This window comes from Phocoena sinus, chromosome 20 (genome assembly GCF_008692025.1).
Source record: "Phocoena sinus isolate mPhoSin1 chromosome 20, mPhoSin1.pri, whole genome shotgun sequence".
NCBI classification, from domain to species: Eukaryota; Metazoa; Chordata; class Mammalia; order Artiodactyla; family Phocoenidae; genus Phocoena; species Phocoena sinus.
The window spans coordinates 6,267,171-6,291,017 of record NC_045782.1 but is presented as its reverse complement, the minus strand read 5'-3'; the positions used below and the strand labels follow the sequence as shown (position 1 = coordinate 6,291,017).

The 23,847-nt window shown below is 47.3% G+C and overlaps 1 long non-coding RNA gene across 1 annotated transcript in view; it reads left to right on the top strand.

Moving 5' to 3' along the window:
• Positions 1-20,565: 20,565 nt before the first annotated feature.
• LOC116745530 overlaps positions 20,566-23,847 on the top strand; it is an 83,023-nt gene continuing 79,741 nt past the window's right edge. The window contains exon 1 of the long non-coding RNA XR_004347451.1: positions 20,566-20,885. This is a non-coding gene — a long non-coding RNA (uncharacterized LOC116745530). The remainder of the gene's footprint in view (positions 20,886-23,847) is intronic.

Genomic DNA, 23,847 nt, shown 5'->3' with positions numbered 1-23,847 from the left:
AGGTGGTGTCTGATCTGAGCTTTGAAGGACAGACAGGAAGAGCTCATCTAAGGCACTTCTGAGAATTTAGGGACACAGATGGGGTCCTTGGTGATGAGACCGGGCTTTCAAATCAGATGCTCCTGTAACTGTGGGACTTTGGCCAAAGTCTTACCTGAAAGGTCCAGTGAGTGTGAGGATGAGAAATAGCAAATGTAGAGTAGCTGGCATTACTTTGTCATTATTTGCTTTAGCTCAGAGCACCCCGCAATGCTCTGGAGCCTTGCCCAAATCATTCCAACTCTCTGAGACTCATTTTCATGATCTGTGTTATTGCTTATCTTCTCTACCACATTACATTATTGTAGGGACTGCATTTTCTGAACTCTGAAACCCTAAATGAACTTGTTGTTATTCAGATTATTATGATTAATGATTATAATCATCGGAACTCGGGGCCCACAGTGAGTTTTGCCCCTTCTTTCAAGAACCAGACAATCATTCTTTTCCTTTGACAGTTAAATTGTGAAATATGCAAAGTCACCAGAAAGATACAGCAGGGTTCCCAGACCAGCAACGTTTGAATGTAACTTGGTTGAATAGATTAACATATTAAAAGACAGTATGTCAATCAGAGAATGAAGGGACAGAAAAAGTTGTCACGGATGCAAACGGGGCTCGACTTGGCCTGGGCAGGGAGGAGGGCAGCTCAGCCGCCAGAAACGATGCATTTCTGTTTCCAAAGATAAGGCCATCCCTAGAGTTAGCAGATGTACGGAGGATGCCAGTCATTTCCTCCCTACTCCCCACACCTTCTCAAAGATCTCGCCCAACCCGCAGCCTCGGGTGCTGCAGGCCTTTGTAGCAGGTGCCCTTGCTCCCAGCCCCGCCCTGCTATCTAGGACTGAGAGTCGGGAGTGAATACCAGACTGATATTCCAATTGAATACCTACTGGATTGAATACAATCCAGTAGCAGACGAGAGCTGTTTTCTGAGTTCCTCTGTGTTCTGAGCATTTGGAACAGAGATGGGGAGACTGCATCATTTGGGTGTGGGGGGCACCAAGCTGGGAGGCTGGAAGGTCACTGGGACAGAGACCATCACCTAGGGGTGGCCATGCTGCAGCCTTGTGCAAACAGAGGGGTGAGCAACTAAGTGTCTGCCAGAAGAGAAGAATAAATAAGATATGTGTAGAAAAGCGGGGGGGGGGGAGGAGAGAGAGATCTGCTGATTTTTCTTGTTCCTTAAGTCTCACTCTGCTTCTAAATGACATTCCTTTTTAACAAGCTGCAGTGAGTAGGGATATGCAACCAAACCACTCCTAGCAAGGATGAAATTTTAGCCAACAGACTGTACGATTTCAGTTTGCCTTGGCGAGATCATCTTACTGTGAGTGAGAAAGTTGATCAGTCAGGCTGTCTCGGGCAGACGCGGTCGGGGGTGGCGGGCTTCGAGCCGGGAGGTGGCCTCTAGGAGCTGGGGCCGGCACCTTGCTGTGTGATGACTTGGTTTCCATGTGCTGTGTTGGTGTTCTGTTGCTGCTGAAGCAGATTACCACACTTAGTGGTGCAAAAACAATGTAATTCTGTTACCTGTAGTTCTGAAGGTTGGGAGTTCAAGTTGACGTGGGTCTCACTGAGCTAAGATCAAGGGGTGGGCTGGGCTGTATTCCTTCTGGCAGCTCTAGGAAGGAATCCATTTCCTTGTCCTTTTCTATCTTCTAGAGGTACTCACATTCCCTGTCTCCTGGCTTCTTTCTTCATCTTCAAAGCCAGCAAGATAGCAGCTTTCTGACGCTCCTTCTGTTGTCATCTCTCTGTCTCCGACTCTCTCTTCTACATCCCTCTGTCACTTCTGAGGCCTCTTGTGACTGCATTGGGCCCACCTGGATAAGTCAGGCTAATTCCTCATCTCAAGGCCAACTGACTAGTAACCTTAGTTCCTCTTTTCCATGGAACCTAGAAATTTCACAGCTTCTAGGGATTAGGGCATGGACATCTTTCTGCCTACCAGGTGTAGCTTGGCAAAATGGGGACAAAGGACAAAATATTGACGTATAACATTCTTTAAAAATACTCGTTTCAGCTTAGGAAACTTGGGTGCTAAATGAGTAAACTTGTAAATTTTCTTTCTCGGATGGGCGCAGAAAGATCTCCTGAATCTGTGCTTTAGTGCATAGCGTATGGACTTTCCAGTCCTCCAGGCATGGGTTCCATCCTACCAGGTCTATATTTAAGTTCTCTGTATTTCAGTTTCCTTCTCCATAAAATATAGGTAATAATAGTACTGTTTGGAGGATTACGTGAAATCAAATATGTTTTTTTAAACTTGATAAATGCCCATTTTCTTGCTTTTCCTCCTTACGCTTCCTCCTTTCCTTTTCCTGTCCTTCCAGATCTCTATAGCTTGGAACCATGAAGCGAATACACGAATGCTTCTAAGTGAGGGGCGGGGGGTGCTTACTACGTCTTGCCAGCAGAAGTGCACTCATGCCAGGAGTCAGAAACGTGCCGTACGCCACGATGACGATCCATAATCTTTTCTTGCTTCTTCTCCCCCATATTTTGGGTCTTTCTGTCTCTTAAAGTGGGACCCGCCCCGGGTTTCTTGCTGTCTTTCTTTTCTCACCGCATAAAATGATAAGACTTGGGAGCCAAGTGCAGGAAGATGGAGGCTGCCAAGGAGGAGCTGCCAGGACAGTGGTTTTCAGGGCCTGAGTGATGGGAGCAGCTGGAGATTTCCAGTGGGCTTCATCCCAGCCATGACCCACAGCAAGCTGTGTCCCTGGCCCTTTGAGCAGCTTCTTATTCCTTTAAAGGATTCGCCATCTGCAAAGGTGGGTGATCTCTGGGCACGGCCATGACCACAGTCCTGGGCTTCTGGTGGAAACATTTTTTTCCTTTGATGTTTGAAGGAGCTTGGGAGCCTTATCCTCCTCGCCCTAGAGATTCAGAATGGAATTAAGTGAAGGGCTGCTGAGCTTGTGTGTAGCAGGAAGACTCCATCTGGCTGGATTTAAATGATGCCCCTGTGATGGGGTAAGACAGGAATAAAGACACAGACCTACTAGAGAATTGACTTGAGGATACAGGGAGGGGGAAGGGTAAGCTGGGACGAAGTGAGAGAGTGACATGGACATATATACACTACCAAACGTAAAATAGATAGCTAGTGGGAAGCAGCCGCATAGCACAGGGAGATAAGCTCGGTGGTTTGTGACCACCTAGAGGGGTGGGATAGGGAGGGTGGGAGGAAGGGAGACGCAAGAGGGAAGAGATATGGGGACATATGTATACGTATAAATGATTCACTTTGTTGTAAAGCAGAAACTAACACACCACTGTAAAGCAATTATACTCCAATAAAGATGTAAAAAAAAAAAAAAATGATGCCCCTGTGGAGATGCAGCCAGTCCAGATATCAGACGCTCTTTGCAAAACATTCTAGAAAGTGACTCCTGTTTTCGCTGAAAAAGCAGTCTGCTAATTGGGAAGTATGGTCTGTTTCTAATTTTCTTTTCCTTTCAGTTTCAGACACGGCACCTATGTAACCTCATTATCAGCTCACAAAACATCTTCACATACGTCAGCACTTTTCTTTGACCCTTGTGCTTCCAGTGGACTCTCAGAGTCAGACAGGCCAATGTAGAGATCCCAGCTCTCCCAAAACTAGTAGTTACTTAACCTGGGTTTTGGTTTTCTCAACTATAAAGCAGGCATGCTAATAGTTATTTCCTAGGATTGCTGTGCTGATTGAAACCCCGAGCATAGATCCAGGCCCTTATTAAACATTTGGGAGTTAATACTCATCCCTTCCTTTTTGGGTTCTCTGCACCCAACGCTTGTATATCTCTTAATTAAAACTAGTTCCCCCTTTAAAAGATCTAATAGTCAAGTATAGAATAATAGGATATAGTGCTTGTCTGCAAGAACCTTCTTCTATACCTTTGCCTCAGCCATCCTTCCTGGGGTACAGTAGACTTTTGTTTTTCTGGATTTGGGAATGAAGGGAGTAAGATTGCCCTTTGGGAGTTAAGCTGTAGGGTAACACGGTGGAGAACATTAAAGATACGCAGAGCCAGCTGAAGGAGAAGGCACAGTGCCCAGGTGGGCAGAGGCCCCACCAGATTGAATACATTCCCGTAAAGAAAGGATGTGTCCATCAGAGGCAGGACTGGTCAACTCTGAAAGCAAAAAGACACGAGAGTACTGGAGGCAAGGATCCACAGGGTCCATCGCAGTACCCTCCAGGGAAGATGGAGCCTTAGCCAGTGACCAGAAGTTCTCACTCACCGGGGGCAGAGAGTGGAGCCCACGCGCTTTAAATGTCTCTCGTCCCATTGGCAAGACCATCACTCTTGTGAAATGGAGACCCCAGGCTACCTTAGCGTGTCCCTGTAAGCGTGGGGTTATCAATTTCCCCTTGTTCTGCTCTAGGTGCTCCAGAGACTCTCAAATTGTGATTTGGCTTCTCTTGGAGTCAGCCTTTGGGGAGAGAATGGGCTAATCCTGTAGAATCTGAGTTTTTAGGTCTTAGCATCAGTAATTTCTCCCTGTGAACTAAGAAACAGGCATTGGGGTTTTATACAGCAGTGTACTGTGCTTGGTTAAAATGTCTCTGTGAGACGGGTCACTCTTCAGGTTGTGTAGCTTTCCAAGTATCAGATATCAGACCTAGTAGGATCATGGGAAGTTCCCCAAGGTAAGTAATACCAGTTTATGAGACGTCTTGGTAGACAGTCTGCTGGCCTTTCCTCTTAGTGACACCCATCTGGCGTTTCAGAAGAAAAAGGCTTTCAAATGCTGACACTAACCGTACTCTCCATCGCACTCAGTAACAGCCCAGCGTGGTAATGTTACCTGGTGGGAAGATTCTGGGATTTGGAATCAAACAGACTTGGGTTTGATTCCATCTCTGCTTCTTTCTATCTATATGAACTTGGGCACGTAGTTGAACATTGATGAACAACAGTTTGTCCATCTGTAAAATGGGATACTTCCTAGGGCTGTTGCAAGCATGAAAGTAGCTATGATTATCGTGTGCATTAAGGGGGCCCATCGGATGGGGAACAACGATAAAAGTCTGGATCTTTTGTTCCATTATAGACTGAGAATCTGTTATGTGCAAAATTGAATCCAGTCTAATATATAAGCTCTAGACTCTTCTTCCATCACTTGGGCCTGTTTTGGGTTTGAAAATCAGCAGTGGGGGATGGTCTGCATCCTTTTCCCATGGTCTGAACAGTCTTGAGCTTCCACAAGCTTTGCCTGTGGCCTCAAGTTGAGTCCCCGAAGGTATCAAGAGGTGACTTCTAGCAAATTTGTTTTTACAGGTCTGAGTGTGTATGTGGATGCCCACCTTTTGATCTTCCTTTGAGCAGAAATTCCAGCCTCCTGGTGCAGTTCAGTCAGAGCTTTGGCGACTGGTTTATTGAATGCGCAAGACTCAAGCCAAAAACAGCTTCACTCTTTCTCACCTCTGCTCATTTTCACCTGCTCTCTGCCCCTGGATAACATTTTGGGTCAATGCAATACCTTTTCTGGTCACTCTTAGACAACAAAAGAAAAAAAGAAGTTCTTTGGTTACTTTCAGGTCCTCGAAAACCTAATCCAGTCTGATAAATAAACTCCAGGCTCTCTTTCTGTCACTTTGGCCTGTTCCGGGTTCAGCAATCAATGATGGGGGAGAGCGCTGGGAGTCCTGCCTCTCTTCTTCCCACTCACCTCCCCCAACCCTCCAGCAAGCAATTTGGGACCCTCCTGGGTGGGCTGGGAGGAGAGGAAGGACAGACTAGATCTCGTATGGCAGTTGTCACTGGAGGTGTCCGGTGGCACAGAGGACATTCTCCACGTGACACTCTTGTGAGTTCCTCCGGAAGCCATCTGACTGCAGCCCCTGAAGCTGGTGATGCCAACTCAGGCTGCCTGCTTGCAAGTCCTCCGTCTCAACACCTCTGTGCCCAGTGGCATCCCCCAACCCCTCTGCTGAGATCCCTTCACCCCTGCCAGGCAGTCCTTCCTCTTTTTTTTTTATTTCTTTTTCAACATCTTTATTGGAGTAGAATTGCTTTACGTGGTGTGTTAGTCGCTGCTGTATATCAAAGTGAATCAGCTACACATATACACATATCCCCATATCTCCTCCCTCTTGCATCTCCCTCCCACCCTCCCTATCCCACCCCTCTAGGTGGTCACAAAGCACCAAGCTGATCTCCCTGTGCTATGCGGCTGCTTCCCACTAGCTATCTATTTTACATTTGGTAGTGTATATAAGTCCATGCCACTCTCTCACTTCGTCCCAGCTTACCCTTCCCACTCCCCGTGTCCTCAAGTCCATTCTCTACATCCGCGTCTTTATTCCTGTCCTGACTTAGGTTCATCAGAACCATTTTTTTTTTAGATTCCATATTACCTTGCATCCTGATTATAAAACAATACATGTGACAGCAGAATTGTTCTAAAAAATAATGGAGCAGAAGATAATTAGTCAAACTCCTGCCATCTCCAACCCAAACGTCCATCAACAGAAGAATAAAGAAACAAATTGTGGGACATTGGTACACACTCAGCAATAAAAAAAAAAAATACTGAACAGTTGATCCACACAGCAGCGTGGATGAATCTAAAAATAATTATGCCGAATGGAAGAAGGCAGACCGGAAAAGAGAGACGTACTGTGTGATTCCACTCGTATAAAATACGCAGAACTGCAAGCTAATTCACAGCGACAGAAAGCAGATCAGCGGCTGCCTTTTGATAGAGGAGCAGGGTGGGGTGGGAGGGACGAACTACAAAGAAGCAGGAGGAGACATTTGCGGGTAATGGATGCGTTCCTTACCGTGATTGTGGTTTTGTGAGTATAGCCGGTGGTACCCTTTAAATATGTGTGGTAATAAGTGAGACAGAATTGACAGTAAGTGTGTATTGAGAGTGTTAAACATTTTTAAATAGTTTTATTGAGATATAATTGAAATGTTGATACTTATTGTCAGTTGTATCTCAATAAAGCAATTAAAAACTTCTCGCCATCTGACAGTCAGACTGGGTCTTTTCCTAGAAGCTTCCTGGCTGGCTTCTCCCTCCAGGCTTCCACCTGGACCGCTGATCGTGGGGCTTGTTGTAGGGGTGCTGTTTGCTACCACGGCAACCCCTTTGTTTAACCTTAGCCTCTTGAAGCCTGAGCCTGGCTCCCACCCCGCCTTCAGGAAGCATGTATCCAGCGATCCAAGTAGTTCTTCCAAAGCCTTTGCCCTTTGTCCCGCTTGAGGAGGTAGCCGTGAAGCACCTCTCTACTTTGCCCATACAGGACACCAGTGCCTCTCTGCAAAGCCCTCATCACTTTCCTCCCTTGCCTTGCAGATGGATGGTGGCCTAGTGACAACAGAAGTAGCTTTTGGCAGTGACGCCTTTTGCCAGGCCTGAAGAGATGGCCCGGCACCTATGGGTCCTCTCAGCACGCACGGCTCTCAGCTTTGGGGGCCTCGGCCGAAACCCTGAGACAGAAAAAGGCTTGTTTCAATAAACTGCGCTCCACGTCACTTTGCTTCGTTGGGGTACAAAGAAATGAATTTCTCCCCAACGTACTTTCAGAGGCATATATGTGGGAGGCAAGCAGCCTCTCTAAGCGCCGAGGCCCTAAGCAGGAACCTGCTGGTGCTGGGTGTCCCTCCCCCTGTCGGAAGATGCACGTGTACCTTTCAGAAGATGTGCGGGTCCCTTTCGTTACTTTGTCCCAGAGACATTAATGCCACCTCTTTCCTGTTCCTGAGGGGTGAAATATGACAAGCACTGTGAAGGTCACACCTGCCAGAACTGATGCTAGAGTGGTTACCAGAATGACCCCTGCCCGAGGGCATCTCACGACCCAGCAGACCAGGTGATGGGAGGGCAACCTGGAGGATGAGACGAGGCACCAACTGGGGGCTGAAGGGCTGTGTGGTTTGCCTTCAGAGACGTCTTCTGAGATGCAGTTGGGGTGGACAGAGGGAGGCCGAACAGCTTTCCACGGTAGCTAGGGATACCACCTCTGCCGAGGTCCTCCCCTCACAGAGACTACGCACATCAGAGTGAATCAAACATATTTCTTGTCTCCCCGTCACACCACACCCAGGGTCAAAAGTGAGTAAGGTGAGCAGAGTCTTCTTTCCGCCTGCCCTTGCTGCCGGGCCGCAGGCCAGGGAGAAGCCCCTTTAGGATTTAGGTCACACAGGATGATGAGGGAGAAAATTCAAGGCGAGAAGAGAGGAGGGAGGTGACCAGGGGCACCTCTTTTTACCCCCAGTTCCTAGTGCCCTAAATGGTTGGGTGGGGGAAGCTGAATCATAGACGAGAGTGACATTTTAAATGGGGTTGGACCCAGCGTTAATCACGGAAAGTGCCTAAAATTGGACCCAGGTCTCGTGAAGAGTCAAGAGAACTTCTGCAGACCACAGTTGGTAATGAAAACGTGGAGGATTGAACACGTGTCAGAAACTAAGGAAGTGCCTTATATATAAACTCATTCAACCCTCACAACAGCCCCAGGAGGCAGGTGCTGTTATTAACAGCCTCCTTCTCACTGATGAGGGAATTAAGACACAGAGAGGTTAAGCAACTTGGCCAAGGACATCCAGCTTAAACCTTAACTCCAGAAGTGATGCCCCAACCCTCCCTGGGCTTCCACCTGCTCCATAACTTCATGAGGCTTCCCATTAACTGGCAAGGCCAGGATCTCTCCAAGGTGTTGGAGAGAGGCCCAGAGACAGCACAGACAGGCAGCCAGGGCCAGGATCATGGTAAGGACCACTATTTTATTGTGAGAGTGAAGGGAAACCACAGGCGTCTAAGTGAATGGCCGCCACTTCCGGCTGTCACAGCCAGGTCTCCGGCTGCATCGCTGTTTAGCAGGTGGGAGCTGGCTGTTTACGTGCCCACCTCTCCCTCAGGGCTGGAAATGTGCTGCAGTAGGGACCACATCTTGGTCATTTTTGTATCTTCTTCACGCTGTCTCAGTTACACGGCACAGAACTGGCATGAGTTAAAAGCCTAGTATGTGTTTATTGAGTAATTAAAGAGGGAATGGATTCTTCTTGCTATTGGGGCATAGCTGAGGTACAATATTATATAAGTTTCAGGTGTACGACATTGTCATTCACAATTTTAAGGGTTATACTCCATTTATAGTTATTATAAAATACTGGCTATATTCCCTGTGTTGTATAATATATCCTTGTAGCTTATTTATTTTATACATAGTAGTTTGTACCTCTTAATCCCCTGCCCCATCCTACCCTTCCCCCATTCCCTCTCCTCACTGGTAACCACTAGTTGGATTCTTAACCATCTTAAGAAATTTCGTGTTCCCACAGCCCAGTTAATTTCAAAGAGACTGAGGTATTTCTGCAGCATCAAGGCAGTAATAACGAGGATATAAATAACTGCAGTTACTATGTGATAAGCGTAATGTGCCATGTATTTTATATTAACTCTACTATATAGTATAAATGTAAACTTTAAGCCCTGTCACTCACTAGCAGACTTTTCCCAAGGTGAAGGCCCACCTGGGTGGGAGCCTGGGTCCCTGGGGTGGAGAAGGTGACTTCTCGGGTGTGGCCACTAGGTGGCGATGCGACACCGCCGTCACCTCTGTACCTCGCGGTGGAGCAGTGAGCGACGGACCTGTTCTGAAGGGCTGGCAGGATGGCTGGGGGCCTCTTGGTGACCCAGCTGGCCAAGATGGGGCCCATGCATCACGCCCTGTAGTTGGGGTTGAGGGCTTTCCAGTTTGTAGCCATGAGAAGGCCTTTCCAGGGGATCCTCACTGAGCCAGGGTGCATCTTCTCCTTGCTGACATCTGAAAATTATTTTAATTCAGTTGAACAAGGAATTACTGAGTCTCAGCTCTCGCCAACCCAGCTTTGTCTCCACACCCTCTATTTTAGACGAGGTTGGGGTCAGGGGGCAGGAAGGCCACTAGGCCCAGTTCTCACATTCATGAGAGGCATGTTTAGGCATTAATGTTACATCCAAACAAGGCTCTACATAGGAACACTGTATTCCTCCCAATGTTAAAACTCTTCTCTTGTTCCACAAAGAATACTTAAATTATACCACTTTTGGGCTTCCCTGGTGGCGCAGTGGTTGAGAGTCCGCCTGCTGATGCAGGGGACACGGGTTCGTGCCCTGGTCCGGGAAGATCCCACATGCCGCGGAGCGGCTGGGCCCGTGAGCCATGGCCACTGAGCCTGTGCGTCTGGAGCCTGTGCTCCGCAACGGGAGAGGCCACAACAGTGAGAGGCCCGCGTACCGCAAAAAAAAAAAAAAACAAAAACATTATACCACTATTTTTGTACCCTGTTTTAGCATATCTTTGTCTTTTAATATATCAGCATCCCTCAAAACTTCAAAGTGTTTGAGGCTCTTCTCTCAATTTTTGAAGCACCTCAGCTGAAATGCTTGCAGTCCCACCAAAATGACTAACTGGTCACGCTTTCTCTCATCTCACAGTTTTTGTGCTAAGTCCCACTCCTGGGACCTGTTCCTCTCCCCCTGCGGTTGACTAACTCCTGCCTATTTTTCAGATCTCAGTTTGGACGTCATCTCAAGCCTCACAGCAAGCCCCTGTTAGGTGCTCTTAAAGCACCTAGATTTATCCTCTCGTACTGCTTCATACACTCTGCTGTAGGGCCCGTGTCCTTCACTGCATCCCTTAGAAGACCAAGGGTTCTCAACTTGGGATCTACTGACCTTTAGGCTATTCATAAAGCCTTCAAAATTTTGAGTTATTAACCAACTGCCACAGTAATACAGGGGGCAAACAACCACAACATCCCAGTGGCCGCCCACAGGAAGTGACTGTTCCTTACGCGTCTGGAGTCAGCTGGGGTTCTTCCAGGGGTTCTGCTTATCTTGAATGGGCTTGTTTAAATCTCTGGGGACACCCGGCTGTTGGCTGATCTAAGTTGGCCTTTGCTGGGGCGGCTGGGCTGTGATCCCGTGTTTCTCCTCTCCCTTCTGTGCCAGAGAGCTGGTCCAGGCTTGTCCTTCTTGTGGTGGTGGGGGCAGTGTGAAATAACATGCCCTAAAGTGCAAGCCCATTCCAAGTTCTGTTTGTGTCATTCTCACTGACACCCCTTTGGCCAAAGCAAGGTCTGAAGATGAGCTCAAAGCCAAGTGGTGGGGCAGGTCACCCCACCCCACCCATGGTGGAAGGTCCTGCCGAGCTACATGGCCAAGGGCATAAGACAGAAGAAAGTGAAGAATTGGGGCCAGTGCAGCTACCTACCAAGGACTGTGTGCCAAAATACAATTGCTTTCTCGAAGGAGGATTTCAGGACAATTTCCCACTGTAGCCCATATACCCCAAATTTCAAGAACCTCCAATATATACTCATCCTTGAGTTTAGGGACGACATCTTCATTTTTTTTTTTTTTTTGCGGTACGCGGGCCTCTCACTGCTGTGGCCTCTCCCGTTGCGGAGCACAGGCTCCGGACGCGCAGGCTCAGCGGCCATGGCTCACGGGCCCAGCCGCTCCGCGGCACGTGGGATCTTCCCGGACCGGGGCACGAACCCGTGTCCCCTGCATCGGCAGGCGGACTCTCAACCACTGCGCCACCAGGGAAGCCCTTCATTATTCTTATATCTGTAAAGCCTAGATTAGGACCTGGAGCATAACAGGTACTCAGCAGATGTTTGCTGAATGAATGAACGAGTGAGAGAATGAGTGCCTTCTGTATGCAATCTCAGTGCTAGATTCTGGGGAGACAGAATTGAACCAAAGAGGCTTCTACCCTCAAGGAGCTGTCACTGTCTGCGCTCTCTGAGAGCTGCTGCTCAGAGGTCGGGGTCAGTGGGTGGGGGGGACAGCCTTCAGCCTCAGCCAGAATCAAGTTTACATCATGATGAGATCTTGGGGGTGCAAGTGAAGGAAGGATAAGCTTTAGAGGAAACACAATATATGAATACGTTTGACTTACCTGGTTTCCCGGGTGGGTTATCATGTAGAAACCATATGCTGTGCAAATAAACATACATGTGGGCTTAAGAAATGCAAGTGGAGACCTCATATTTATTGGTGTCACACAGTGAATAATGCATTTTCTTAGCAGCTAGTTCCAGAATCCCTCTCAGAGAAGGAAATTGCCTCAGTCCAAGAAAATATCTTGATAAGCTGCCCAGGGCAGAAGGTGAGACCCTGAGGGCATGGATGTCAGAGGAAAGAATTGTTTGTTTTCACCTCACGGGGAAGGAGAGAGCAAGGGGACACGAGACAGTGGAGTAAGGGGAGGAGATAAGACCTGGGGCGGCAAACCACAGCTGAGACACACATCAGAGAAAAGAGCAAGAAACCCCTGTAAGAAACCAGTAAAAAAAAAAAAAAATCTCTGGGCTGTTGCAGAAAATGTCTAGTAAGTGGTTTTCGGTAGATTGCCAGGACGTGTGCTGTGTTTGTGACCCTGAAGTTTACAGCACGCTCAAATGCATCCTGCATTTTGTTTGTTCTGCTTTTGTCATTTGTCTTTGTTATGCTTTTGTGGGAACTGAGAAAAAGACCCAGTTGCTCACCAGGATAAGTGTGGTCCCAAACACAGACAGCAAATTTGGAAGCAGGGCCTTGGAGGCAGAAGGGCTCAGACTCACCTTAGGAACCCGGGGTAGGATTTGGACACCCAGAGACCGTGGAACCCAGGGCTGGCCCAAGTTCAGCTAGATGACATGTAGGGGATCTGTGTCTAATACCCGCCTATGACTCTCTCTACTTGTATAATTTAGGGCTGGTTTCTTCAATTCTTTCTGCCTCTATTTTTTTCACTTTTAAGCTGGGGATACTCTTAGTGTCTCCATGAGGTCCTTGGGAGAGTTTACTGAGTTAATGGATACAAAGCATGAAGCACAGCACGGGGCATATACACGCATACGTGTCAACTATCACCGTGTTAGTTACTGTCATTATTATTGTTTTCATTATTAATAGCTGACTTCTGCGTAGCACTGGCCTAGTCGACAGGATGTGACACAGGACTGGGACTCAGAAAGCCAGTGACTGGTCTTAGCTCTGCCCCTGGGTGTCATATGGCCTTGAGAAATTCACTTTGCCTTTCGGGGCTGCAGGCTTCCCCCTCCCCTTTGACTGGAGGGCGTGGGACAAGGTTCTCTCCAAGGGTGGTTTTTCCCCCTCTCAACCTGAAGGGGGCGCCGTGGCCCCGCAGCTCTGCTCTTGGGCTCTCCGCCCCACAAAGCCGGACTTGACATTGAAGGAGGAGTCCTGGGTCGCTGTCCACTCAGAAATCCATTTTCCCTACTCAGCATAACACTGAAGTGAGACTGACTCAGTGTGTTCGTTTACACCCCTTGGGAAGTTATTTCCCTTTTCACTTAATTACCTGATACCCAGACATTGCTGTGCAAAATTCGCCTCTGATACATTTTGGAAAGTCATCTAGACTCCCTCGTTTGGTGCTTTGATTAAAACGTGCAGACTTCTCCAGGCTTCGGCACTTTGTTAAATAATTGCACCTCCAGGGAGAAAGTAAACTGCACACGCTCTGGAGCACAGAGAACAAGATAAACGTGGTTCACATCCAGCTGATGCTTTACACTCCATCCCCCAGGCCAACACAGTGACTGCTGGGTCAAGTGCTCGGCCGATGGATGCTGCCTTTAGGTGGCTTCCTTTTTGCAATCTCATGGGGAACGAGCATGACCCAGAAACAGAGCAGAATCCCCACCCTTTCCTGGCTCCGTGGCTGCCTGACTTGGGCCCTGTCCTCGGGAAAGACCGGCCAAGGGTTGTCTTCACTAGGAACCCGGCTCAGCCCCAGGCAGCGTCACAAAGGGACATCCCAGTGTGCAGGGGTCAGGGGTGGGCACAGGACACACTTCTCGGAGGGCACTGCCACGCTCCTGTGAGGGTGACAGTGTTGATTCAAGTCCCAGTTTTCTTACTAATTAGTGATGTTGACCTTCAGCATTTCACTATACCTTTTTTTGTTTGTTTTTGGTCTTCTTTTCTTCTCCTCCTTCTTTTATAAAATGAGGAATTTGACATCAGACAGCCCTGGGTGAAACCCACTTGTGCCACTCGCTTGCACCAGGACTTTCAGCAGCTGGCTTATACACACCTCTCTGAGACTCAGTTTTTTCATCTGGAAAAAGTGGCTGAGAGTTGACATGAGGATTAGATCCCTTGAGATCATGTGTTTAATGCATAACACACAGCATTAGGCACAGAGATGGTGCCTGTGGGGGCAGTAGTGCGGTCGTTTGGAACGAGCCAGGGTCAGATTGGGGTTTGGATCTTAGTCCTGTCACAGTTTTAGCTGTGACCTTGAACAACTCGCTTATCTTCTGTGAGTCTCTGTTTCCCAGTGTGTAAATAGAAATGATAAATATTTATTTTATAAGGTGGGAGGAGGGTGAGATTAAATGAGATGATCTGCATTACACACGGATCAACCTGTCTGGTGTAGAGTATGTGCTCCCTAAGTGCTTATTTTAGCCAAGTGATGACGATGACCAACGGCATAATGAGCTGGTTTTGAGCTCCAGAATCTTTGGGAAGTCAATCCAAGATGATGTCCTAATTACTAAGGTCCAAGAAGAGACGGATGCTATTTGGAGAGAGTGTGAAAAGTTCTCTTCCCTAGTATTCCAACTCCAAGATATGGGAATTGAGAATCTAATCACTAGGCTGATGTAGATTCTTCTTGAATTTTCCTTGTTGTTCCACAGGGCATGGCAAGGAACCAGAGTGGGGAAATAAAACAAACCATCTGTGACCTTCTTAATTTGCTATCCATCCTTCCATCCACCTGCCCATTCTTCTGTCCATCCATCCATCCATCCATCCATCCTTGATCAAGCTCTCACTAGGTGCCACACTGTATAAGGTGCACACTTCTTACTCTTGAGGTTTTGACATCACAAATGGAATGGGACCGTTCCTCTTCTTCCATGTGTCTATTGGTACCTTCAATCTGACATAGAGAAGGCTTATTCTAGGCACACGGTGCTGGAGGTCCTGTCCAACCTTTCCTGGGCCTGAGCATACCATGGGGACATGGTTACACCTGTTGAAAATGTCGAGTACTAAAGGGTTGTACGCATGGGGTTTCCTCTTTCTCTTACCATCTTCCCTGAGGCTGCCTTGCATGTAGCTAAAAGCAGAGGTGGAACGATCTGGTTAAGTGAATGCTTGAGCATATGGAAATTCCTAGGAGAAGTTAATTTGGGCATGTCTATGCCATACTTTTTTTTTTTCTTTTTCTTTTCTTTTTTTAAACAGAGGTAAGTAAGGCATCAGTCTGATCCTTAAGGACCTAACACAACTTAGGGTCTGGAAACCATGATCCTTTGTATCATAGGACCTTGGACATGCTAGTTATATACCCTTAATTCATTCTGTACTTATCATTCACAGCAATGTGATTTATATGTCACCAATTATTCAATGTTTGTCTGCTTACTAGGGTGTAAGCTCCATGAGGACAGGAATCATTCATTCCACAAATAGCTGTAACTCACCTGTACACATTCCAGCCACTATTCTGGGTCTAGCCTGTCTCCTAGAATACCCATTCTTGTTCCAGGGATGGGAATAAAGAGTGTTACTACTAAATGTGGTGGTTTAGTGGCATTCAAGCAGAGGCCTGAAAAAAGTGAGGGACCATGTCATGAAGGTATCTGGAGGAAGAGCATTTTGGGAAAAGGGAACAGAGCGTATGATGGCTCTGAGGCTGGAACATGCTTGGTAGATTCAAGAAACAGCAAGGAGATCAATGTTGCTGATGCAGAATGATCCAGTTCTCAAGTGGTGGAAAATGAAATCAGAGAGGGTCAGAGGTGGCCCTGGCTCTTACTCTGAGCACGACTGGAAGCTACTTTTGAGCAGAATTCAAGTATTTTTCTGTTTGCCATGTGAACAGACTGTCATGGGGGCAAAGGTGGAGGCAAGGATGTGCTGTGTCACAATCCGGGTGAGAGTAGTTTGGACTAAGGTGGTAAGAAGCAGATGCTGTACATATTCGGAAGATAAAGTGTGGAGCAAAGTACCAGGCATCAGTTATCAGTCCCAGAGGAGGACTCTAAACACTTCTTCCCATTGCATCTTGATATTGGAGTCGCCAAGGAAAACACAGCATAGTCAGGCTCTGGATGGAATAACGCTTTACTTACATAGGGAAGAGACAGAGAAAGATCAGATCCAGTGGTGTGTGTCGGTCCCTCATGGCTATCAGGTCCCCACAAGCAGCCGACACAGGGCGACTGGCCTACACATCTCTCTAGTGCCACAGTGGAAGGACCCCAACCTCTCCCCCATGTTGTCTGAAATACTGAAAGCTGGGGGTATGCCTGAGGGCTGTTGACGTACATGCTTAAGTGGAACAAAGGAACAGTCATTGTGCATGAAACACGAAAAGATATTCCCGCTCAAGGTGATAAGCCTGGCACAGGGTGTAGGGGCTCCATCTCTTGGTAAGGAAGTGTTCCAGGCCCAAGATTCATTTTCTGTGGCCAAGTGTGGGTTAAAAGACTGTGCGTGAGGCCTCCTTTCCCAGCATCATCTACAGGATTTGTTGTTTGAGTGTTGGGAGTGGGGAAAAGAGAGGAGGAAAGAATGACTTTAAGGTTTTGGATGGAAGCATCGAGGTACTAATTACTGAAAATTGTGCAAGATCATGTGTGTGTGCGCGTTGGGGACAAATCGGGAGTTGGGTTTTGTTCATGTAGAGTTTGAGGTGCCTATTAGAAATCCAACTGAGATGTAGAGTTGAGCTGAGATGTCTGGAATTCAGGGAAGAGGTCCAGCTGGAGACAGAACTGTGGAAGCCACCAGTGTAAATGCCATGAGACTGCATGAGGTCCCTGGACAGGAAGGTTGACAGATAAAAGAAAGCTGAGGGCTGAGTCCAAAGTTTCGGGGTCTGGGATATGGGCAGGGGCCAGGAGAGAAGACCAAGAAGAAGCAGTCAGTGATGTAGAAGGAAAACCTAGAGAGAAGAGCATCCTGGAAGCAAGTCAAAGAAAAGTTTCAGAGAAAAGGGAGGGACAAACTTTGTCAAATATTTCTGAGGCTACGTAAGGTGAAGACTGAGAATTGACCATTGGATTTGGTAAACTAGAAGTTATTGATGACCTGGGTAAGAACTATGGTGGAGTGATGGGGCAGTAATTCAGGGAAGATTGGGTTCAAGAGAAAAGGGAAGGAGAGAACATGGAAACAGCTGTAGTTAAGGAGATCAGAGAAATGGGGTGGGAGCAGGAAGGGATTGGAGGGGCAGGAAGGCTTTTTTTTATAGCTGATGGAAATGATCAAGCAGAGAGGGAAAATCCAATGATGCAGGGAAGGGGATGATTGACTGATAATGACTTTGGTATTGAAAAGAGAATGAGGCTATGGGATTCAAACAGAGGGGCTGGCCTTAGAGAGGAGCCTTTCCATTCATCCATGGTAATTCAAGGGAAGACAAAGTATAGGGCCCTGAAGTTGGTAGATGAGTTGGCGGGAGGCTGTGAAATTCTCTTCAGAGCAAGCTCAGTTGCTTGGATGAAGATTCAGAATAGTTAGGGTGAAATTTAATAAGGGTTGTGTTTTTTTCAGGTGAGTATTAGGGAGAGAGGAAGAAAGGATTTGGAGTGCATGCTAGAGAGTCATGATAATATTGTGTATTTGAATGTAAGCAGGGTAAAAAAAAAAAGTAAGGATATGAAGGAATTGAGGGATAGTAAAAAGGTGGTAACGATCAGGTGGTTAGACAGGGGTCAGTCATTTTTGGAACTGGCAAACTAAAGATGAGAGATAGTGGTTGGAAAGTAATATCCTTAGAATTAAGATAATGGAGGACTGAATGACCTGTATGGAAAGGTCTAGGGTGTGGCCATAGGAGGGAGTGGCCGAGCTAGGATGAGTTAGAATGGGAAGAGAGGAGGTCGTGGAACTACAAGTCAAGGGCATTGCAAGGGTTTTCTCAGTGGAAAGTGAAATTCCTGAGATCAGAACTGACAATGGGCAGGTGCTCAGATCTTGTAGGAATGAGGGGAGCGACCCGGGGTCTCTGGATGTGACTACTATAAGAAGGCATAGTGGAATATTCAGTCTGGCAGTATGACCTTCAAAACCAAGAGTAGTGGGGAGCAATGGTATAGAAGATAAATAAAGAGCAGGGAGGACCTCCTGCCTCCCAAGGCCTAGTGGAACAAGGGGTATGGGAATGAAAAAAATAGCCACTTCTTGAGAGGATGACAGAGGAAGCCGTGTCCTTAGCAGGAGTTTGGAGCTTTTCTTAGTGGTGGATTCTAGACCCAAACAGGTTTGGACCCCTAGTGCTGCCTGCCTGGGGTGGCCCAGATTGCCCCTTTTTGGAGGCATCTTCTCCTCTACCAAAGACGATTCTGTGATGCAGTGTATCACAGTTGTTCCATGCGCAGGCTTTGGAGTTCAACTGCCTTGATTCAAATCCTGTATTCCTGCTCTCCTGCTTTTTAACTCCATGAACTTAGGCTAATCGATTCACCTTTCCATGCCTAAGTTTCCTCATCAGAAAATAGGCGTGGTAATGGCTTTAATTATGGGGTTGTTGTGAAGATTAATGGAATCGATATAGGTACAGTGCTTGGAACAGTGCCTAGAACATGGTTAAGTGTGCATACTAGTTTTTGCTAATAATATGATTATTTTTAAAATTAATCTTCTGCTCGGTTCCTTGTTCTGGAGCAGGCTCCTTGTTCTGTTAGGACAGAAAGGTGAATAAAATGTTTAGAGACACAACCGAAGATACAGAGATTTTGCTGATAATGGACCATGAGTTCCAGAGGACCCAATGAGAGGATCTGGGGAGTTCGGGGTAGTCAGGTTAGGAGATGGACAGAGGTTTAAGCGAGGAGAAGCAGGGTGATGAGGGTTGAGTTTAGGAAGCCTTAGGGCTTCCTGTGCAGAAGTGAGCAGAGATTAAAAGCCAGGTGGAATCAGTCCTGTTGGGGTCCAGGTAAGAAGGAAGGGGGACAGGGAGCCCTGGGATTTCCTGCAGGCCGGCTGGGGAAGGGCACGGCTGGGTGAGGGGAGATATTGCCTGGACAGGGCAGAACTCGGGGCTCCCTCTTCACTTCTGCCAGTGGAAGTCATTGGCGTGGTTCAAGGCTCTGTCCCTGGCGACTAGCATCGTATGCTTGGTGGGAGGAGAACCCCTCTACATCCTTGCTCAAGAAATGAAAGATGCTTCTGGGGATCAACACATGAGTTTTCCCGCCAGCCCAGCCTCTTCCAACACCTCACACTACCCTTCTGGAAGCCTGTGTAATCCCTTGCTCAGATTTCCTCTGAATTGCACCAGGCATCTCGTCACGGCTCTGTACCTGTGATTGTGTTGCTTGTAGATAGTTGTACTTGTAGCTCACCTCACCCAGAGCTGAGATAAAAGGTGTCATGTAATGTTCCCAAAGCCACCTCTCTCGCTGCCTGAGCAGGTGCTACTGCTGTGGAATTACCAAAGATGTTAAAATCGAGGCCATAAGGACTTGTTGAGCGTTGTCGTTTTCTCATGGGACAGATAGTTCCTATTTTCCTTGGCTCGACGCTCACGATTTCATCAGACACAAAGCCCTCCCGCTGCCATCAACCCCGTGGCTGCACGGCTGTCTGCTCTTGGGTTAACTCTGATGAGCTCATCGAAGTCCCGGGTCCTAGCGGACAGCACTGCTGTAGACAGTAATCCAGGGATCGCAGACTGGATGGAAAGTTACCCACAGGCATATGCTGTTTGGCTCTCATAGTGATCAGGAACTTTTGTGTAAAATTCCAGACTTAACGGCTTTTTTTTGGAAAATCAGGAGACCCAGCCACAAGGACTCTGAGCTCCTACACGGCAACCGTTGGCTGGAGTTGAGTCGTGGCGCCCCCTGCAGGCAGAGCACATGCTCTCTGAGTCACTAGAGACCCCTGCACGTGTGCTCCTTGGGGCTGTAACATTCGTGCTATGGGTCTGCTTCTCCTACAGGCACTGGCATTTATAACTTGAGCTACCCAACCTGGGTAAAGGGCCATCTGAGGGCATGTGCAGAGTGTAAAGGAATCTGTGAATGATTAATGAGTGCCTGGAATAGTGATGTGAGGCCAGTGGACAGCACTCGGACTCTTCCTGGCTGTTAATGAGAGTAAACAACTTACATAATCTCTTAAAAAAAAAAAAAAAGACCTAATTAATTGCCATATTCTGCTCTTCCTGGAAATTTTAAACTTACATCAGAAGCATGGGAAACTATGGCTTAAACCCTTACCTTATGCTTGAGAATACCGTGGTTATCAAAGTAGAAAAGTGCCTGATTCTTTCCCAGGATAGTGGAGAATTTCACAGCTCCCTTATTCTTTCATGCTGTAGCAACACCAATTATCACCTGCTGGATTCTTCAAGCTGTATGTGTGTGTGTGTGTGTGTGTGTGTGTGTGTGTGTGTGTGTGTGTGTTTTGCCACCCAGAGCTTTCGGGAACAGGAAGTGGAGTTTTGCATTTTCTGTGACAGCAGTGTAAAAAATTGAACAGTCTCGTAACAGAGGTTATTCTTTTCCCCCTGAGAACAGCTCAGTCTCTCACTAGCTGGGATCTTGAGCAAATTATTTAACCTCCTCAGTTTTTGCCTCTCTACATCTGAGGGTAATGGTTTTATCTCACAATGTTTTTGTGAGGGTTAAATATAATGTTCTACGTGCAAGTGCCTGGCATGGAGCCTTCCGCTGAGAAGGTTCTAAAGAGAGCATTTCTGTTCAGGGCATTCACAAGAAAAGACCCTGAGCAGAGTGGGAACCCCGGGGGATGCTGACACAATGAACCCCCAAAAGCCCAGACTGAGAACAGTGGTCTGAAGGATGGGGATGTTCTGCCTGATTGAAGAAGCACAGACAGACTGGAGAGAGGGCAGCTGTGCATCTGCTGATGTGAGTTACCAGCCCGGGAGGTTTCTCTTCCTTTAAGAACCAGGTTTAAAGCATTGCTGCTCAAAGCAGTAATTTCCCCTGGGAACAAGTGAAGAAAAATTCTTTGGCCACAACTCTCTGACTCTGATTTCTATGTGCTTGCGGCCATTTCCCCGAGGGAGGTGGCCCAATCAGCTTGGGTTTTCTAAAATGGTCCAGATGCCTCCTTCCCCGGCAGTCATCAACCTTGACAAGTAACAAGTGTTTGGGGAGCACCTTCTCATGGCCAGGTGCTGCTTTAGGTTCCAGGATACAATGATGATCAAGACATGCCTTTGCCCTTAAATAGCTGACAGTCTAGTGGAGGAGATAAATAGGGAAACAGACAGTTAAATACAGCCTGATAAGTGGCACAGCTGGGGTTCACTCAGGATGCCGTGGAAGTTCATGGAAGGACAATTAAGTCAATTTGGGAAAATTCGGGAAGCCTTTCTGGAAGATGTAAGTTCAAGTTGAGACATGAAGGATACGTGGAGATAGCCAGGCCCGTTCAGGCAGAGGGAGAAGCTTGTGCAAAGGCCCCGGGGCAAGACAATATGGTGGGTTTAGAGCCCTGCTGGTGGTTTTCCTGACTGTGGGGCTGCTAGGGAGTCCCAAGGGACTGGTCAAGGGAGCAAGGCCCCATCGTGAAAAGCTTTGTTTGCCATACTAAGGACTTTGAACTTGATCCTTGAATTTTTCCAGCCATCCCAACATTTGGGGGCCCAGTCTGCATCTCTGAGATGGCTTCACATACCCAGAAGTGGCACATACATAGCTCCCCTTTTGAAATGCACAGTCACACTCTCTGTCACCTGGTCAGGGATGGCTGCATTCCTGATACAGAAAGAAGATGATCTAGGCACATACATTTCCCACTTTCAGGGGCAGGTCCCATTCACGTATGTTCCATGGTCAGAACAATGCACCCCAGATTTTGATTTGCACAAACTGGAATTTATATATACAGCATTAAACACTTACATAAAATTTATATACAAAGATTTATATACAGCCTGCTACTCTTGCTGTTATCACTGACCTACCTGTCCTCACATCTTTGGCTCTCAGGGGTTTAAAATATTGTAAGTGTTCATTCCATAGACCTCCGACTCAGGTTTGCAAAGTAAAGGGTAAGGCTCTTGTTTTTCCATAACTGAATTTGGGTTGTCTCCAGTTCCACACCTCTGTCCGTGGAAACTCAATGGTAGTCATTCCAGGACAAACTCAACCAATTCAAGGTTTTCTCGATTCATTCACATTTCTCCCCTTTCTTCTTTCCTCCATGATTGAACCTAATTTCCAGGAGACTGAGGGCTGTCCAGGCGTTGGAGTGGCGTTTGGTTCTAGGCCATGATGTCTTCTCTTCTACAGCTACCACTATGGCCTCACTCTCATTGGCCCTGATTGTCACTGCTCATCCTTGCCAGGCTCCTTTGGGATGTCTGAGCCTTCATCTTTTCCCTAGTGGTTGGTCCATAAAGGTCACTCTGAATCTCCACGAGCTGACCAGGGGCCACTAGGGCCCACCAGCCCTAAAAATTGCATGAGAAGCATTCAGTCTCTCGCCTTCCCATGTGGAGCCTGACGGGTCAGGCCCATTTCCCTAGACCCTGGAGTCAGTTCTCCATCCCTGTGGCTCCACGGAAGGATACAGGTGGAGAGTCCCAAGGCCCTGCTCAGCATGGAAGCTGTGATTCCTTCTGCTCTTGAACTTACGGTACTCCTCCATCCCTATAGACCTGACCTCAAAGGGGCAAGACAGGAGCCCCACCTCAGGACCACTTATAATTTCCCCCTTTTCTCACTTTAGGGGATTTTAATATAATATGAGTGGTGGTAAAACTGGCTCTAACCGATCATGAATTCTTCTTGCTTACTTTTTTGGAAGTAAACTTTCTGTGCTGGGTTTTTACGGGCTCTGCTTTGGAACTCCAGTATCCCTTTCTCTCAGGCTTTTGCCTCTGCCTTGGGTTCAAACATTCATTTTGAAACGTGAAAGCTGAGCATGGATTTATTTATTTATTTTCCCTTCTTTACCGTTGTGACAGCCTTCCTCAAAGGCATTTGGAATAGAACAGTCTCACCGTTGGTCAACAGAAGGTAGAGATAAAGGAGTAGCCAGCAAAACTCCCGTGGGTTTTACCTCCATAATAGAAGTATCCTTCCGCAGCAGGGTTACCCATCGTGTGTAATAAACAGGGAGCACTTGTCTGATTTGAGATCTGCAAGGGGACTACAGCAGGAAGAGGATGAGCTGAGTGCTGTCCGTGGTCTAGAACGCCAGGGGCAAAGGATCCACTTACTCTCTTCCCTACTAAAACCACTAAACATAAAATAAATAAGCAACAAAGATGTACTATATAGCATAGGGAATCATACCAATATCTTGCAATAACCTGTAATGGAACAAAATCTGCAAAAAAAACCCACAAAAAAAATCTGAATCACGTTGCTGTGCATCGGAAACACAATATTGTAAATCAGCTACAATAAAAAAAAGAATCAAATCTCACACAAACGAAAGCAAGGCGTATCAGAAGGCAAGTGCACGACGGAAACGCTATGCTAGCAAAAACGTCCGCTGAAACCTCTATTTCTATCTCTTTCTCTGTCTCTATCTCTGCCTCCATCTCTGTTTCAACTCTTTACAAGCCTGTGCACCCAGGAGAATGTGATAGTTGCTGCTTACTGTACCCTCTAGAGGCAAAAGAATGGCCAACCCAGTTGTGTCCAGCGAACCCACTGCAGAGTTGGACCAAAGCACACCAGCTGCTTCCTGGTTGCTTTCTCAGCCTGACGTTTGGATCTGGGAGCGTTCTATCCACAGGGCTCTTAGGAACAGGATCCCAGCACACAGTGTAGAGAGGAAGTCTCTTGGTCCTCACTGCAGTGTGTTTGTGGATGTCTAATGGGTATCAGAGACTTCCTTTTCACTTGTTCT